The 17,762-nt window shown below is 49.5% G+C and overlaps 2 non-coding genes across 2 annotated transcripts; both read left to right on the top strand.

Annotated features, from left to right (window-relative positions):
- Positions 1 to 7,798: 7,798 nt before the first annotated feature.
- Positions 7,799 to 7,872, top strand: TRNAT-UGU (transfer RNA threonine (anticodon UGU)). Its single transcript has one exon. It is a non-coding gene; the product is annotated as a tRNA-Thr (tRNA).
- Positions 7,873 to 11,041: 3,169 nt separating this feature from the next.
- On the top strand, positions 11,042 to 11,123 carry TRNAS-AGA (transfer RNA serine (anticodon AGA)). Its single transcript has one exon. It is a non-coding gene; the product is annotated as a tRNA-Ser (tRNA).
- Positions 11,124 to 17,762: the final 6,639 nt, after the last annotated feature.

Raw genomic sequence — 17,762 nt, 5'->3', positions numbered from 1 at the left:
GTCAAAGGTGGTGGGGAGGTGGTGACCTCACAGAGAGATGCTGACATCAGCCAGGCAGGACAGAGGAAAGGGGCCAGGGAAACCTCAGAGACCCCTGTGGCTTTGCTTCAGCAAGTCTCCTTCTCCAGGTCTCTCTTTGAGGACTGAGAGAGTATTCGGGTCCACGGATGTGAGCGCCAGGAGGAACCTCTTTGGAATTTTCTCCTTCCCTTTTGTCAAGGTATGATTCTCCACTCTGACCCTTAGCATCCAAAAGATGGGGTACCTGCATGAACCCCCCTAAGCTTAATTACTAGCTTAGAAATGGTAGAGCTGCCATCACCCAAAAATATAGTGTTTTGGGACACTTTCTGGCCCCCAAACCCTTCCCTGGGGACCCCAAGACTGCAAACCCCTTGGATCTCAAAACAAAGGGAAATAAACCAATCCCCTCCTTTCTTCCTCCCAGATTCACCCCTCCCTGGGTTACACTGGGAGATCACTGTGATTCAAACTCCTTGAATCCAAAAACAGAGAGGAAATTCACCTTCCCCCCTTCTCTCCCCCTCCCAGATGCTCCCTGAGAGAGAGACAGTGATCCTAACACAGAGAGAAATCAGGCTTTTCCTCCCCCGTTTTCTCCTTTCTCCCACCAATTCCCTGGTGAGTCAAGACCCCGTCCCCTGGGGTCTCACACAAGAATAAAAAAAAATCAGGTTCTTAAAAAGGGGAAAAACTTTTAATTAAAGAAAGAAAAAAAGTAAAAATTATCTCTGTAAAATCAAGATAGAAAATGTTACAGGGTCTTTCACCTTATAGACACCAGAGAGAATCCTTCCCCCAGCACAAATACAAGTTGCAGCAAACAGAGATACAATCCTTTCAGCAAAACACACATTTGCAAATAAAGAAAACAAAAGACTAAACCGTCTTTCTAACTGGTACTTACTAAATTGACCAGAAGAGACTGTATCAGAGAGATTGGAGAGAAACCTGGTTGCACGTATGGTCCCTCTGAGCCCCCAGAGTGAACAAGAACCAAACACTAACAGCGCACACACAAACATTCCTCCATCAAGATTTGAAAGTATCCTGTCCTCTGATTGGTCTTCTGGTCAGGTGACAGCCAGGCTTACTGAACTTGTTAACCCTTTACAGGCAAAAGAGACATGAAGTACTCCTGTTCTATTAACCCTTAACTATCTGTTTATGACACCTTTTAGTGATTTTACTAGAAAACAACCATCCCTGTTTAGAAGGTAAGAGCTTCCTCAAGGTTTGAAACCTGTTCAGTCTGATCCATCTGGTGACAGTTGAATTCTAGGCATGGAAAACACGAGCTTAAGGAGGCTGAATTTTATTCCACACCTGGGATTTTCTCCCTTAGAATCACTGGGGACATTAGGGTTTGTCCTTTTTGTTTCACCTTTTCCTCCGTCCATCCCTCCCTCCTTTCTCTTTGTCTCTTGCTTCTTTTGTCCTTTCACCTGTTCCCCTCCCAACACCAAGAGTGAGGGGTGTGTGTGTGTGTGTGTGTGTGTGTGTGTGTGTGTGTGTGTGTTGCGGGGGAGTGCTCGGCAGCTCCCACTGTGGGAGGTCCACCCAAAAATGTGGGGCTGAAATAGTGCTCGGGCAGTGACCCCACCAGTGACCTGGGCCATCCTTTGGGCTCTCTGGTGAGAACCCTCAGCCTCCCGTCCTCAGTCTCTACCCTGACTGGCTGAGCAGGGGGTTATTGACAGGGAGGAGACTCAGGTCCTTGTTGTTCTCTTTGAAGACCAAGTAAATAAGTCATAACCACTTATATGTTTGATGAATTTTGCTGCTTCTCTGCATTAATAGTCTCTGAGCAGTTCATGATTCTCTCTAACATTGCAGTTCTCCTAAAATACTTGCTGAATAATTACTATGCATTGTTGTTGGTGTGGAGCTCATTCGAGAACACTTTATTCAGGTCGTTCAATGTCTGAAATTCAAGATCCAATGGTTAGTTTGTGAATCAGGGGTCCTATTCCCTCTTGGGTCCTATTCCTAACTCTGCCAGTGACTGGCTGTGTGACCTAAGACAAGTCAATTCTCCTTTCTCAGCATTAGCTTCTCCCTCTTTCAAGTAGGGATAATAATGATCCGCTCCTACCTACCTCACGGTGGGTGAAGTGCGGGGATCCATTGGAGAGTGTCACTAGTGTAACCCTTCTGCCCCTCTGAGTTGGCAGCAACAAGGGCCGGGTTCAGTATCCAGGGGTTCAGTTTCAATAACACAATGCATAACCGGCTCGAGCCCCCACCCAGTGACCTGGGACAATTACATACCACCCCACCCGGGCGCCTCTAGGAGGCAATACTTCCCCACTCGCAAGCACGGAGTCCGAGTATAGCAAAATCCTTTTAATAAAGGAGAGAAACAATGCAGCATTATGTTGAAGAAACACCACAAACAGGATAACACAAACCATGAGCAAAAAACCCCACCTCGAAGTACATTTGGCAATGTCTAAAGTCCAAATCACCTCAGAGTTCAAAAGTTCATCTGCAGGGTTCTGCCCCACCCGCAGCCTGGGTGGAAATGGGGGGGCACACAGGGTGTAAAAGTGGCACCTTACGTGGGCCGAGGCCGACTGCCCCGCCTCTCCGTGGAGATCTGCTGCAGCCTTCACCACGATCAGCTCTGCTCTGCTCCTCCAGCCATCCCCGCAAACTGCTCTGCTCCACTTGCTGTTCCACAAGCCGCTCCAACCGTTCCACACACTGCTCCGCTCCACCATATGCTCCACTCCACCAGCCATCCCATGAACTACTCCAGCTGTCCCCACAAATTGCTCAGTTCTTCTCTGCTGCACTAGGCCACTCCAACCATCCTGCAAACTGCTCTGCCAGCCACTTAGCAATATATCTCTTAAGCTCCCCCACTAGTTAACACAGCACTCAGTGATCTCAGCTCTTACTGATTTCAGCTTGTAGTAGTGGAGCCCCAGTGCTGGTCCAAAGTGAATTCAGCTCAGCAGCCTCTAGCTAGGTTCCAGAGAGAAGGAGGTGCAATTGGTATGCCAGGCACTCAAAGGTGCCCCATACCATCAGGTACACATACCTATCCCCCACCTCTCTCAGTTCACTGGGTTTTGGCATCCATGTCCCTTGTCTAGCGAGTGCTACTTAATTGATGTTGAGACTTTCTGTCATAAAGCAGTCTCATAGTTCCTCATTCACGTAATCAGGGTGACAACACTTTATTCCTCCTGCCACAGTAATGAAGAAATTGGGGATCTTAGAGCTGTCAAAATAACCATCTCAGGCTGCCATGGGCTATGCTAGGCAGGGTGGGTGTGCCAATGCAAACACCTGAAATTCCTTTCCACACTCCCTGAAATTCTTTCCACACTCCCCATAGTTCACCAGCAGATGTCAGGGTAGATCTCATCCTGACTCTGCTTACATCCACCCCCAGTCGAGAATTTGTCATCCCGACAAATCACATTCCCTAATATACCAACTCACTGGTCACCTCCAAAGGGCCTCAGATAGCCCACTTTAGCTTCCACAAACCTGTGTGCTAAATGTATTGGCTCTTCACTAGTCACCCCAGGTGCATCATAAGTTAACCGTTTCACTGGTCTTATTACCCTGTCTCGCCTATTGAGAATCCCTGTTGATGTGATAGGGGGGACATCCTCTTGAGTGATGGATGGAGAGGTTTCCCGTGAGGTCCCCTCAGATACTGGCATAGGCCCCTGCATTTCTAGTTCTAACAGTGGAGGGTCAAAGGTGCTCAGGACATCCTCCATCTGTATGTCACCACTGTCCAATAACCTGTGTATGTCATCGCATGGGGGTCCCACCAGTGGCTCAGGAGTGTCAGGAATGGGCCTAAATACTTCTGCCATGGGGTTTAGGGTGGAAGAGGAGGTGCTCTCTTGATTCAGCTTATCGAGACTGAAATCTTGTCTTCATCCCAGGTTACACCACTGTTGTGTCTTCCTCCTCAGACTCACTCTCAGATGTGCTGAGTAGGTGTAGGTTAGCTGCAGGGGGCCATCTGTCACGTTGGAAGGCGGCTTTGGTACAGCACCTTCGTTCTGCCCAGTTGCCCTCTTGTGGCCCATCTCATAAGGGGTGCCTACCAATTCCCCCACAGGGAGCAAAAGGTTTCTATGAACGGTCTTTGTCTGCTCTGGACCCTCTTCAGGTTTGATCTTGTAGACCGGCAGGTCTAGCGTTTCCATCAGCAAGTAAGGTATTGCCTTCCATCTTGCAGACACACCCTAGCATCATGCTGATGTTTGTTGCAGTCTGCGTTCTTCCAGGCTGCAGATGTAGCTAAGTGATAAGCATCCCGCAGCTTTTCTCGTAGTCGGGATACATATTGCTGATGAGTTTCATAGCTGTCGCCATCCTCTGATACACCAAAGCACAGGTCTATGGGTAATCTTGCTTCTCGCCCAAACATCAAGAGATATGGGGTGACTCCCGTAGCATCGTTCTTTGTGGCGTTGTAGGCGTGCACCAGAAATGCGACATGTTGGCTTCCGGTTGCCTTCTGCTCTGGCCGCAAAGTCCCTAACATATCTAATAGGGTTTGGTTGAACCTTTCGGGTTGAGGTTCACCTTGTGGGTGATAAGGCATTGTCCTCAACTTTTTAATTCCTGCTGTCCTAGCACCTTCTAGTGCATAATATGAGGTGTCCTATCACATTTACTCAGAGCAGATTATGTCGTAATAGACTAGCTGAAATAGTCTATTATATTTGTATTTTTTTATTTTGAAATTATTAAGAGCATCAACTACTTAGCTCAGATTGAAGCATCTTAGCTAATGTTTGTGATCTAAGTGTCTCCTCTTTGTGTGCGACGAGACAATTTAACAAACTCTGACAAACAGGAGATGTTTTTGTTTTGCAACAAAATATTTTTGCAAAGAACTTTCATCCCACTTGTTTTGATTTCGAGAAACAAACTGGTTTAGTCTGAAGGGGATTTTCTGACAAAAATGGTTTCAATGAAATTTCCCCACCATCTCGATTCCTGGGCTCTATCCCTGCCTCTGGGGGGGGTTTGCTGTTTGTTAGAACAGGAGTCAGGACTGGTGGCTTCTCTTTCTGGCTCTGCCATCGCCTTGCTGTGTAGGCCCTTGGTTAGATCACTTCCCTTCTCTGTACCTCAGGCTCCTCCCCATCTGTCCAATGGGAACAGGGACAATTCTCAAACTCTGGGCAGTCATGAGCTTGAGTGAGATAAGGGGCGTTAAAACCCTCTGTGAAGGAGAAAGGGGAGTTTCACGGTGTTTAGCACCAAGGAATTCTAAAGTTTGCTAAAATGTCTAGTCTGTGGAAACAAGAAATGGTCAGGACCAAACTTTTTAACCACTGCCTTTTTTAAGTCCATTCAGGGATGTGAGTCCCTGTCTCTTAGGTACCTGGGGTTCCTTGCCAGCAGGACAGAAGAGGTTCCTGCCTCTGTTTTTGTGGCCTAAACAAACTAGGTGTTGTGCCCCAGGTCTCCTCTGAGATACCTGAAAAAGAACATCTTCCCATCCATGAACAGGACAGGACCTATCTTAGAAAGGGGAACAAAGAGACCCCTGAGACTTACAGACTAGCTAGCCTTACTTCCATAGCTTGAGAGATACTGGAATACATTCTTAAACAATCAGTTTGTCAGTAGCATCTACAGGATACTTTGGTTCTTAGGATTAGTGAGCGTGGATTTGTCAAGAACAAATCATTCCAAACCAATCCTCTTTCCTTCTTTGGCAGGGCTCCGGGCCTAGTGGAGGCCGGTAAACAGTAGATGGGATCTAGCTCGGTGTTATTAAGGCTTTTGACAGAGTCCCGTAGGACATTCTCACAAGTAAACGAGGGAAATGTGGTCTAGATGCAATCAGTGTGATGTGGGTGCAGGGCTGTTGAAAGCCTAGATTCCAAGAGCCCTTCTCCATGTCTGGCTGTCCAACAGAGAGGGTGTACCTAGTGGGTCCGGCAGGGATCAGTCCGGGGTCTGGTACTATTCAATATTTTCATTACTGATTTGGAAAATGGAGTGGAGAGCATGCTTCTAAAATTTGCAAATGACACCAAGCACTTTGGAGCACAGGACTGGAATTCAAAACGCCTTTAACAAATTGGAGAATTGGTCTTCTTGAGCCAAACTCCATAGCTGGGCCCCTCTCTCTAGACTGGGATGAAGTGAAACCCCAGAGCCAAACACTCCTCTTCCTGGACAGTGCGCTCGCCCTTGAATGGTCAGATGTTGCTTAGCACTGTCAGAGCAGCTTTGGCTGGGGGATTCTCCCAGAAATTTCCAATAGCGAGAAAGTATGAAATCCTCATCAAATAAATTCAGGAGTCTTGACTCCCAGTCCCCTGCTCCATTAACTCCAGTAGAGCACACTCCCTCTCAAAGGCAAGGGGAGCGGCCATGAGGGCCTGCTTGTAATTGCCAGCTGTGAGAGGGAGTGTGCAGCAGTGGTTAGCAAAGGGGCCTGGAAAGAAGGACTGCTGGGTCCCATCCATCCTTCTGACACTTGGTGTGACCCTGAGCCAGTAGCTTCCCCTCCCCAGGCCTGTTTCTCATCAGTAGGGTTGGGGTCGCAGTTCCAACAGCCCAGGGGGGTTGGCAGGCTCCATGAAGGTGCGTAAAGTGCTGGGATTTCAGGATCCCAGAGGCGCTGTCACCCCCACGCTAGGGTGATGTTCTGCACCCCCTGCTGCTGGCCAAGTTTCTCCTTTCCCTGGCAAAAAGACAGACTCTTGTTTTCCCAAACAGCCGATCACCCAGTGTCATCACCCTGTCTAGGGAGTAGCTCAAACCTCCAAAGTGCCTGGGCAGGGGCAGGACATTGGCACAGCAAGGGAGGGGTGTGGCAGTGACATCACAAAGGCCATTTGCAGGACCTCAGACTATTGGTCAAAGGTGGTGGGGAGGTGGTGACCTCACAGAGAGATGCTGACATCAGCCAGGCAGGACAGGGGCGAGGAGCCAAGGAAACCTCAGAGACCCCTGTGGCTTTGCTTCAGCAAGTCTCCTTCTCCAGGTCTCTCTTTGAGGACTGAGAGAGTATTTGGGTTCACGTATGTGAGCACCAGGAGGAACCTCTTTTGAGTTTTCTCCTTCCCTTTTAGTGATTTTACTAGAAAACAGCCGTCCCTGTTTAGAAGGTAAGAGCCTCCTCGAGGGAAGGGATGTCTTGGGCGTGTCACAGTTCAGATGCCAGTGGCCCCCCACACTGTAACGAAGTTCCCACCACCCTGCTCTGTGTTCGCAGTGCGGGAGAGAGCAGCATTCCAAGGCAGTGATTTGCTCCTGGCTGCCAGAGCAGAGCAGCAGGCTCAGCTGTCAGAACTTCCCAGAGCAATGAAAAGGGAGGGGCCCATGGCTCTGTAGCAGGAATGCAGGGCAGGCAAGTTCACGGCAGGCATTGTGGGATACTGGAGGAGGCCAGCTATGGTGATATAATGAACAGCAGTGTCTATTCTGTCACTTTAAGTTTGTTGCAAAAAGCTCTAGACCTCCCATCGAAGTTGTTTTATTTTGTCAGCAAAATAGGGCAGTTTTGTCACCAGACGTGGCATTGCAGTGTGTACACCAGCCACAAGCTGCCGACCGAGGTAGCCTTGTCTGTTTTTTACACACTTGAGCAATATAATTCTGCTGAAACAACTTTGTAGTGCAGACCTGGCCAAAGATTCACTCACACACAACTTGTAAGGACAACATCACCTGCTCCTCTGCTTTGCAGAATCCAAACACAAACAAAGCTTGTCAGGCCCCGGTGACAATGGCAGGGAGTCAGGTGTGGGCAGACACGGGGTTTTAGCCATCCACAGGCACCATGGTTTAGCTGGTTAAAGCATCTGTTTTGTAAACAGGAGATCCTGGGTTCAGCTCCCAGTGGTGCCTTGTTGACTGGTTGTTGGGGCACCTGTTTTTGGCTAGTGTCAGAAGACAGGATTCAGAGCTAAATGGGCCTTTGGTCTAGCCCAGTGTGGTTTTTCTTATGGTTTAAATAACACTCACAGGTACTGATAATAGAGTTACTGAAAGTTTGGGAATTAGGAGCGGGTAGGTCAGTGGCCCAGTCCCCACACAGATGACACTCTCCCTCTGGGACAGGGGCAGATCTGAGCTCTCACCCAAATGCTCATTGTGGCTGCCAGAATCTGTGAGCAGCTTGTTTAGTTTACACCAAAGGTTGAGTCCTGCTTTGTGCATCGTGTGTGAGAATGAAAATCCTAAATTGTCTTTTGAAATAACGAATGCAGCAGGACGTGTTATTGTCCCTACCCCAAAGCAGACAGACCAATGGAGAAATGCCATCGAGTCCAAGGTAATACCCCACTGCCATTTTACCTTTTTTGCTTGTTAAACTCCTTCGATGTGCCCAGCCCAGGCTGTCCTCTGCCTCAGCTGCTGCTCCCAGCCTGCTTTAGAGTCAAGCATGTAGGAGCCCCAGGGGAACAGGCTGGGACAGGGCAGGAGCCTGGGTTGGGCTGGGAAGACGCTGGGAGTTCTGGTTCCCTGAGAACTGGCCTGGCTCCCTTCTCAACAGCGAGCAAATCAATTCCACGTCCCCTCCCCAGAAAAATCAGTGTGGAGCCAAGAGCAGCAGGGGAGGATTCCCTCTAGTTCCCACCGAGGCAGGAGAGAACCCAGAGTGTTTCTAGCAGAGCTTTTGGAACTGACGTGGGGAAACCAGCCTTTAATAACAGGCAGTTCCAGTTTAAGCTAAGTGTTTTTAACAATTTCTACAACATTAAAAAACCCTTCCACCGTAGTGGCACCATCCATAAAATTGCTTCAGCCTTATAGGTTCCTAAGTGCACAACTAAACATCTCTTCAAATCCAAGGGAATGGAGATCAGTCAATGTTCAGAGTCATCCCACATAAAAGAACCATGTTGTCATACACACTGGCCCCATCATGTGGCCATCGCCTTTCCCTCCTCTCTGTTAAAAGTTTTAGTATTTTGCACAAAAACTTTCTTCCCTCAGGAGAGACCTGGGAACCAGGGTTGCCAGCCAGACAAACACCTTTAAGAGGAGGCGTCATCTGTCAAAAAATGATCTCTCTCCTTCAGTTCAGAGACACCCTGAAATGTTACTTATCCTGGCAGAGCCGGAGGATTGAAAGCAGCTACATCAAACCCCTGTGTAGCTAACAGGACTGAACACAAACACTCCCTTGCATCTGAAGAGATGTTTAGTTTTACCTTTGGTAAACTACAAAACTAAAGGGAAAGGCAGTGGTAGTGTCAAATATAAAGAGTGAAACACAAAACAATCATCATAGTTATGTCCATAGTGATTGCAAAATCTTTCTATATTCTTCTTATTATCATCAGTGTATTATTTTCTCTGGCATCTAGACATTGACTAGACCTTGACCAAGAAATTTGGATCTTGATAAAATAATAGACTACCCCTGGTTAAGGCAATGGACTTGACACCCACTCGGGCAGTGATTAGCTGCCAAAATCTTAACAACCGGTTCCCTATAAAAAGTTCTGATTTAAGGGGGGGGAGTGGAGGAGGGGCTGGAGGAGGGGAGACATACCCGTGGGGCTGGGAGCCCCTGCAGGGCTTGGGGCAAATTACCCCACTTGCCCCCCGGCAACCCTAGATCTTGCAGCCCCCTCCCCCCTTACCTTGCCAGCAGCTCAAAGCAGCGGGACAACTCAGGAGCTCAGCTGAGCTGCCCAACTGCTGGCCATGCTGCAGCTCTGCGGGGGGGGGTTGGGGCCTGGGGGGAGACATCCTCGTGGGGCCAAGGGCCCAGGACAAATTGCCCCACTTGCCCAACCCCCCCCCACAGCCCCGGCGCTTGCAGCCTCCTTACCTTGCTGGCAGCCCAGAGCTCAGCTGAGCTGCCTAGCTGCTGGCCATGCTGCAACTCTTCAGGATGGGGGAAGCAGGGGAGGGCCCGGGAGAGACATCCTCGTGGGGCCAGGGGCCCCTGCAGGGCCTGGGCCAATTGCCCCGCTTGCCCCCTCCCCTCCCCTCTGACCAGCCGTGGAGCTTGCAGGAGGACCCCTCCACACACCTTGCCAGGCCTCTCAAAAAGCGGCAGCAGGACGACTCTCGAGCTCAGCTGAACTGCCCAGTTGGTGCCAGCAGCTGGCCACGCTGCAGCTGGGGGAAAGCCAGGGAAGGGCCCGGGAAGCCTCAGCCTCCCCAGCTGGGAATCCTGGGAGCAACAGGATGGTCCGGCCCACGGACTGGAGTTCTTTGTCCACCTCCTGGCCCTTTAACAACCGGTTCTCCATGGAGGTCTAATTTTAGCAACTGGTTTTTGGCAACTTGTGGGAACCGGCTCCAGCTCACCACTGCACTCGGGTGTCTCCATGCAGGTTCAGTACTAACAACAGTGGCTGCCTTACAGCCATAGCTTTTAATCAGGGCAATACATTGATACAAATTCCTGTTAAATCATTTCTCAGCCAGAGTCCATCGCCCACATTCCTTAGGGCATTGGGCCACCATGTGAGCGTTTCATTTCCCGCCTCAAATTCACAGAGACACAATTTCCTTTGCACAGACCATGAACAGCAAAACCTCCCCGTGTCTCTTGTCTGAGCCAGGGCATTCGATTCCAGTGAACCCTTCTGTCCTGCAATGGTGATGGGCAGACAGAGGGGACGTGGCACCTGCATCCCTGCCAGGGAGATATTGGCTCTGCTCTTTCTTTCTGCTGCTGTTGTCAGTCCACAAAACATCAGGGATGGAATGCAAGGCTGGGCTCACACACCAATCCCCTGAAACATTTCAGTGCCCCAGAGAAATCCTGCCCCTGGCTATTGGAATGATATGGTAGAGATTTGAATAGGAAACAGACTGTCTGAATTGTCAGTGTGGGGAATGAACAACAATCTACAGCAATGTCGTTAGCCACAAACACACTCTAATCATGCTCCAGCTGGAAGGGAAATGGGCAGGAACTGTTGCTGTTCAGCCATGGGCACACTTACACTAATGCACAGCCGTGAGAGCGCTGAGGGAGCTGGTCTGAGCAATTTGAAGTGACAATTCTGTGAGAACAGAAACATTGTGTAGGAAAACAGCTGTCCCTCAAGTAGTTGTGGCTGAGTGGTTAAGGTGATAGACTAGAAATCCATTGGGGTTTCCCCATGCAGGTTCAAACCCTGCTAACTACGGAAGCATTAGTGTATTGTCATTGCTGTTGTCTTAGTGCCTGAGCATCCATGGAGCCAGATCTGGTCTCACTCTGAGGCTGTCTTCACTTAAAATTCTGCTGTAGCACTGTGGAGTAAACAGTTGCTACAGTGAGGGGAGGGGTTTTCCATCCCTGTAATAGCTACACTGACAGAACAATCTTTCCTTTCATTTAGCACTATCTAACCATGGCTTAGGTCAGCTTATTTATACTGGCTCTGGGGTTTTTGATACACTGAAAAACGTACTAGTTAGAGGGTGTGACAAACTGGGAATGTTCCTAATGTTTTCTCGGAATACTGTGTTGGTGCCTGTGTCCCCTGTGCAGTTCTTAAGTATCTAGGTGGTGGAATAAGGGTGTGTGATTGCTACAGAGCAAGGGGCCAGTGCACCTAAATGCCTGGCACCCTGTCTCCTAGCAACTGATGGTCTGGGCCCCTCCTCTGCAAAGGTGCCAACTGAAGGTGTTGGAGACGAAGAGATCAGATGACCTCCTGGCCCGGGAAAGGGGCTGAGCAGAAAGGAGGGGCTGGAGGGGGTGGTTAGTCTGCAGCTGGCTGGGGATGAAGAGTGAAGTGCAGATGTGGGGGTCTGGCTCACTGCCCCCTAGAATGGACCCGGCTGAGGGGTCCAGTTCGCGGTACCTACAAGCTCTGTTTTAGACCTTGTTTCTGTCATCGAATAAACCTCTGTGTTACTGGCTGGCTGAGAGTCACGTCTGACTGCAAAGTGGGGGTGCAGGACCCTGTGCCTTTCCCAGGACCCCGCTGGGGCAGGCTTGCTGTGGGAAGCGCATGGAGGGGCAGAGGATGTTGAATGCTCCAAGGAGAGACCCAGGAGGTGAAGACGTTTGAGCTTCTTGCCCTGAACAGTCTGCTCCAAGGGAGAGGACGCTCCCCAAAGTCCTGACTGGCTTGGTGGGGAGCAGTTCCAGAGCATCGCCGGGGACTCCGTGACAGAGGATTTATTCCATCACCCTCCCATTCCCTGGTCCTTCTTGCATGACTAGAGAGCAGCAATACCCGAAGTTCAAAGGTGCAAACAATTCAATGTTTATTGGGTTGAACTTCCAGCAAGCAATGATTCCAGTTTCCTTCCTCTGTATCCCCCTTCTCAGCTCTGACACCACAGAGGCTTGTCTGTGTCCTTGTTCCTATTCCCCCCTTAGCAAAACATAATTCCAGTTCCCCTACCCCCATTCCCATTCCCCCCTTTACTTTCTGATTGACTGCAATCTATATAGTAAAACTGGAGTTCAGCTTAGCTATACCTTAGCCAATCATTTTACTGAAATGTAACTAACCAATCCTAACATACTGTAACATGATTATCTAACCAATTATACCCCACTGGCTTAATTGGTTTACCACCAACATATTAATTATACAGCAGACAGAAGCAATCACAGAACCAGACAGAGATTATACAGACAAGCAATAGGAAAGTGGGAACTACAGTGATAGAACAACAAAGAAATGAGGATTTCACACACGCAGCTGTTGGTAAGTGAGTTGTTGCCAGACAGGATTCTATTATGGTAGAGGTTGTGGATGCTGGTTGCTTAACTGTCTGGCCCACAGAGCAGGATTTTGAGGTTCACCATTACTGTCTCAGAATGCCAGCACCCATCTTTTGTTCACTTAAAACGTGAGCAGGGAGATTCCAACACCGCAGAATTCATGGACCTCCAGGAAATGTGTAATTTAGGTGCGGGTGCGTGTATCTAAAAATCAGCTGTGCTGTGGAAGGTCTCTAGGAGTTGAAAGAGATGTGCCATCTCGACCTTCCTAAAGAATTCATCAAATATTAATGAAAATTAGGGTTGATAAGTCATGTTCTTTGTAGTGTTAGGCTGGTGGACTGGTGTGAAATGCTAATTTTACGACTCTTTTTTCCTATCTCTTGGGTATTCTGGTCTCTGCATAGAGATGTGGTTTCAAATCCCACTCCTGACATTACCATTTAATTCTATCTGGAGAAAATGGCCTCACTTCAATCTCCTTTGGAACAATAGAACACCATTTGCTTAGCTTTTCGATTGCAGTAGTTGTGAGAGAAGTTCCAAACCAGGGGGAAACAGGACCTGTTCTCTCGACCGATCAATTTTTGTCTTCCTTCATTCCAAGCCATTTTCTCAGATACATTCGTATTTCCCACACTATTGTGTTTAGCGTTCTTTACTTCTATGAAACTTTAGAGTCATCATTTAATTGCCACACAGCTGTACTTCTGAAGTGAAGTGAAATACAATATGTTTTAGATATTCTTGCAGAAGAGTTTTGTTTTCTGACCTGGAATTGAACAGGGCCTACCTGAGGGGGACAATGCTACTCCCTTTTCTTGGCTCATCCAAAAAACATTAGTTCTTGATGCCCTTTGTTTCCCTGTTCTTCAAAGGGAAATCAGCTGGTGTAGCAGCTACTGAGAAAACCTTAGAAAAGGGCTCCAGATTTGACAGGAGCTGGTTTCTGTAGTGTAGTGGTAATCACATTTGCCTTACATGCAAAAGGTCCCTGGTTCAGAAACAGTGCTGCTTTCTCTCCCTTGGTCTTTTATCACTCCAAGTCCTTTCTCAACTACATCCATAGCTTTTATGGTTTCTTCCTCGTTATTTTTTTTCCTTTCATGGAGCTTTAAATTCAAAAGGAGAGGCTTAACCGGCATTTTGAGGGAAGGAACAGACCATCATTTGGGAGACTGCCAGTTACATAACAAATCTGAGTGTAGAAGAATCCCAACCCATTGTCCTGCATATTTAGCTCCCAGCCAGCAGTTTTTCCCTTGCCTTTTTCTTTTCTTTTTTTGAGCTAACCTTGAGTCCAGGGCGCACACACTCTTTCTGCCCCACACATCAAACCTGCTGCAAAGTGACCCCTAAGAACCAGCAACAAGCTTATAAGCCACTGAATGCGTTGGAAAGAGGCAGCTCTGAGTGTAACAGTCAGCAAAGAAGGTCTGTTTGGGGATGTGGCTCAGTGGTACAGTGCCTGCTTTGCATGTATTAGGCCCTGGGTTCACTCCCCACATTTGCCTTTCAGCCCTGCTGCTTTGCTCATGCCCAGCTGGCATGTGGCCCAGCCAGTCTCCCTGCACAAGTTTCAGTCCTGAGCAGTGAGGTCAAAGTGCCAATCGCATGGAAGCTCTGTGGGGGTTTCTGCTCCTAAAGCACCATGGTGACTCTAAGATTCCCATCCACTGAACTGCTTGATCAGGAAGGACTGGAGAGAAGGGTCCCATCAGCACAGAGGGAGGGACAAGGACATGGAGGAGCAGTCAGTGCTGAAAGAGGTCAGTGATTTACACAAGACAGGGGACACTGGTTCTTGGAGGGGACAGGAGGTGAGGGCAGCTTGTTTACAATGATGCTGATGATGAATAGAAAAAAAGGCTGGAGTCAATGAAACATGAGAGCATAGAAGGAGAAGGGCAGCTCCACAGAGGGCCCTGGCTGCTCATATACCCCAGTTCATAAGTACACAACATAAGAATGGCCACACTGGGTCAGATCAAAGGTCCATGTAGCCTAGTAGCCTGTCTTCTTTCAGTGGCCGATCCTAGGTGCCCCAGGGTTCCACTGTGTGTTATGTGAAGAAATATTTCCTTTTGTTTAGTTTAAACCTGCTGCCTCTTCATTTCATTTGGTGACCCCTAGTTCTTGTGTCTAGAGGAGTAAATAACACTTCCTTATTTACTCTCTCCAACCCAATCATTGTTTTATAGATGTCTATCATCTCTTTTCCAAGCTGAAAAGTCTATCTTATTAATCACTCTTTATATGAAAGCTTCTTCATACCCCTAATCATTTTTGTTGCCCTTTTCTGAACCTTTTCCAATTACAATATATCTTTTATCAGGTGGGGTGACTACATCTGCATGCAGTATTCAAGATGTGGGTGTGCCATGGATTTCTGTAGAAGTGCCCTGGCTTCTCCTAGATAGCGAGAATAGACAAACAGGGACCCAGACCCCTACAGTGATCCCATGGACAAGAACCTGGTTGTTAGTGGGGTGAAGGTTTCCTCTGGACAAAGGGGAGCTGAAATCCCTCCGTGTCCTGGAACTTAAGCAATGAAAGCTTCAAACCTTTCATAGCCGTGCGTTGAGGTGCATCAGCAGAAGGTTGGGCTGGAGCAGGGGTTGGCATCCTATGGCACACATGCCAAAGGTGGCACGTGAGCCAATTTTTAATGGCACGCTGGGGCCTGCCAGGACTCCGGTGTGTCATTAAAAATCCTGCTGGTGCGGCAACCTGCTAGCTCCTCCCCTGCCTTCCTCCAGAGCCCTGCCGCCACGTGCGCTGCGCTCTGGGGGCCAAGGCTCCACATTCCTGTGGGGCAGCATTTGGCTCTGCGAGGAGTGAAGGACATTCCCCGCTCATCCGGCGCCCTGCCACCTTGCACGCAGCACTTTGAGGGGCGGGGCTGCACGCGTGGCGGCAGGGCTCCGAATGAGCGGTAAGGGGTCTGGGGTTCGGGGGGGTTGGGGTAAGCGGGGAGGGCAATCAGGGGACAGGGAGCAGGGTGGGTTGGATGGGGGTGTTGGATCCTGGGGAGGGTGGTTGGGGTGGGGGTCTCTGGAGGGGGCAGTCAGGGAGAGGGAGGAGTGGATGAGGCATGGGAGTCCAGGGTCTGTTAGGGGGTGGATAGGAGACAAGGCAGTCAGGGAACAGGGATCAAGGAGGGTCCTGGAGGCACAGTTAGGGGTCTCTGGGGGGGGGGTCAGGGAACAAGGAGCTGGGTAGGTTGGATGAGTCAGAAGTTCTGAGGGGGGCTGTCAGGAGGTAGGGGTGTGGAGAGTGGTTGTGGCAGGCAGAGAGCGGAGGGGGATGTATGGGTCCAGAGTTCTGGGGGTTCTGTCAGGGGGTGGGGAGGGGTTGGATAGTCATGGGAGTCCGGGAGGGTCTATCTGGGTGTAGGGTTGTGGATAAGGGTTGGGGCAGTCAGGGGACAGGTAGGGGGTAGGGTCCTAGGGGAGCAGTCAGGGGACATGGGGAAGGGAGGCTTAGATATGGAGTGGGGTCCCAGGAAGGGGTAGTTGGGACAAGAAGAGGGGGGATGTGGGTTCTGGGGGAGGCAGTCACTCAGCCCTCTGCCCAGAGCCCTGACCCCCCCACACACACCTCTCAGGCCCCTGCGCTGAGCCCTGTACCACCCAGCCCTCTGTTGACTCCTTCACCACTCTACTCCCCCATGCCCCCAGCCCTGACTCTGGCACCCCCCATATACCCAGCCTCCCCACATCCCATGCACCCCACACATCCCCAACCCCATCCTGAGCACCAAATGGGAGCTCCTGCACCCTTCACATACATTCCCACCTGCACCCCTCACGCCAAATGGGAGATGACCAGGTAAGTGCCCCCACATCCAAACCTCCTGCCCCAACCCTGAGCCCCCTCCCTCATTCTAGCTCCTGGCCAGACCCTTCATCCCCAGCCCTGTGCTCGGTCCACTCCCACCCTCAGCTCAGTGCAGAGAGGAAGAGAATGGGCCAGAACCAGGGAGAAGGTAGGTATGTGGGCAGGGCCGGGACCCCAGACCGGCAGCAGGCTGAGCGGGTCTGGCAGCCAGGATCCTGGCTGGCAGGAGCCAGCGGATGGAACCCCTGAGCAGCAGTGGGCTGACTCTGGGGTCCTGGCTGCCAGCCCCGCACAGCCCGCTGCCGGTCTGGGGTTCTGGCTGACAGACCCTTCCTAGCTGGGGTCCTGGCTGCAGGCCCCACTCAGCCCACTGCCAGCCTAGATGAACAGAAACCCAGACCGCAGCAGGCTGAGCAGGCCAGCGGTGTAAGATCAACATTTTAATTTAATTTTAAATGAAGCTTCTTAAACATTTCAAAAACCTTGTTTATTTTACAATACACTAGTTTAGTTATATAATATACAGACTTGTAGAGAGAGACCTTCCAAAAAACATTAAAATGTATTACCGGCACACAAAACCTTACATTAGAGTGAATAAATGAAGACTTGGCACACCACTTCTGAAAGGTTGCCAACCCCTGGGCTGGAGGAACCTGGAGAGTACATTTCTATTCTAATCTAATCTACATTTCTATTTCTTTGGGTTTTGTAGGTTAAATTAATGCAGCCTCTGCTCCACTCTCTCCCAAGGGTCTAATGTTGCTGTGCACAATGAGAAATCTTGGGATAAGATTGAAATGAAATAGAAGCAGCATATGGTGGCAGAACCTAAGGAATTAAAAGCCCTTTGATTCTTATGTGTGTGCACTGACTTTGAACCAGAAGTGTAAGTTTTCTCACTTTGTGGCTGCAGCCAGTAAAATATTTAACTATCTATCAGGGATGGTCTAGACAGTATTTGGTCCTGCCATGAGGGTAGAGGACTGGACTCGATGACCTCTCGAGGTTCCTTCCAGTCCTAGAGTCTATGAATCTATGAAACTGGCTTTTCCTAAATGCTGTAGAGTGTGAGTTCCTGGGAATGGGCACGGGGAGAAGGAGTAAGAGGAGAAAAGCAGAGACATTGGAGAAGAATAACGGGGGGAGAAGAAAGAGACAGAGAACACAGAGAGACAATAAATGATTGAAGATGTCCCAACTCGATCTTGCTCATCACAGGTGTTCAGAAAGCTGGGTAGTTATAGGTTTCAAATATCAA

Source organism: Gopherus flavomarginatus, unplaced genomic scaffold (genome assembly GCF_025201925.1).
Source record: "Gopherus flavomarginatus isolate rGopFla2 unplaced genomic scaffold, rGopFla2.mat.asm mat_scaffold_34_arrow_ctg1, whole genome shotgun sequence".
Taxonomy (NCBI): domain Eukaryota; kingdom Metazoa; phylum Chordata; order Testudines; family Testudinidae; genus Gopherus; species Gopherus flavomarginatus.
This window is presented reverse-complemented; position numbering and strand designations above follow the sequence as displayed.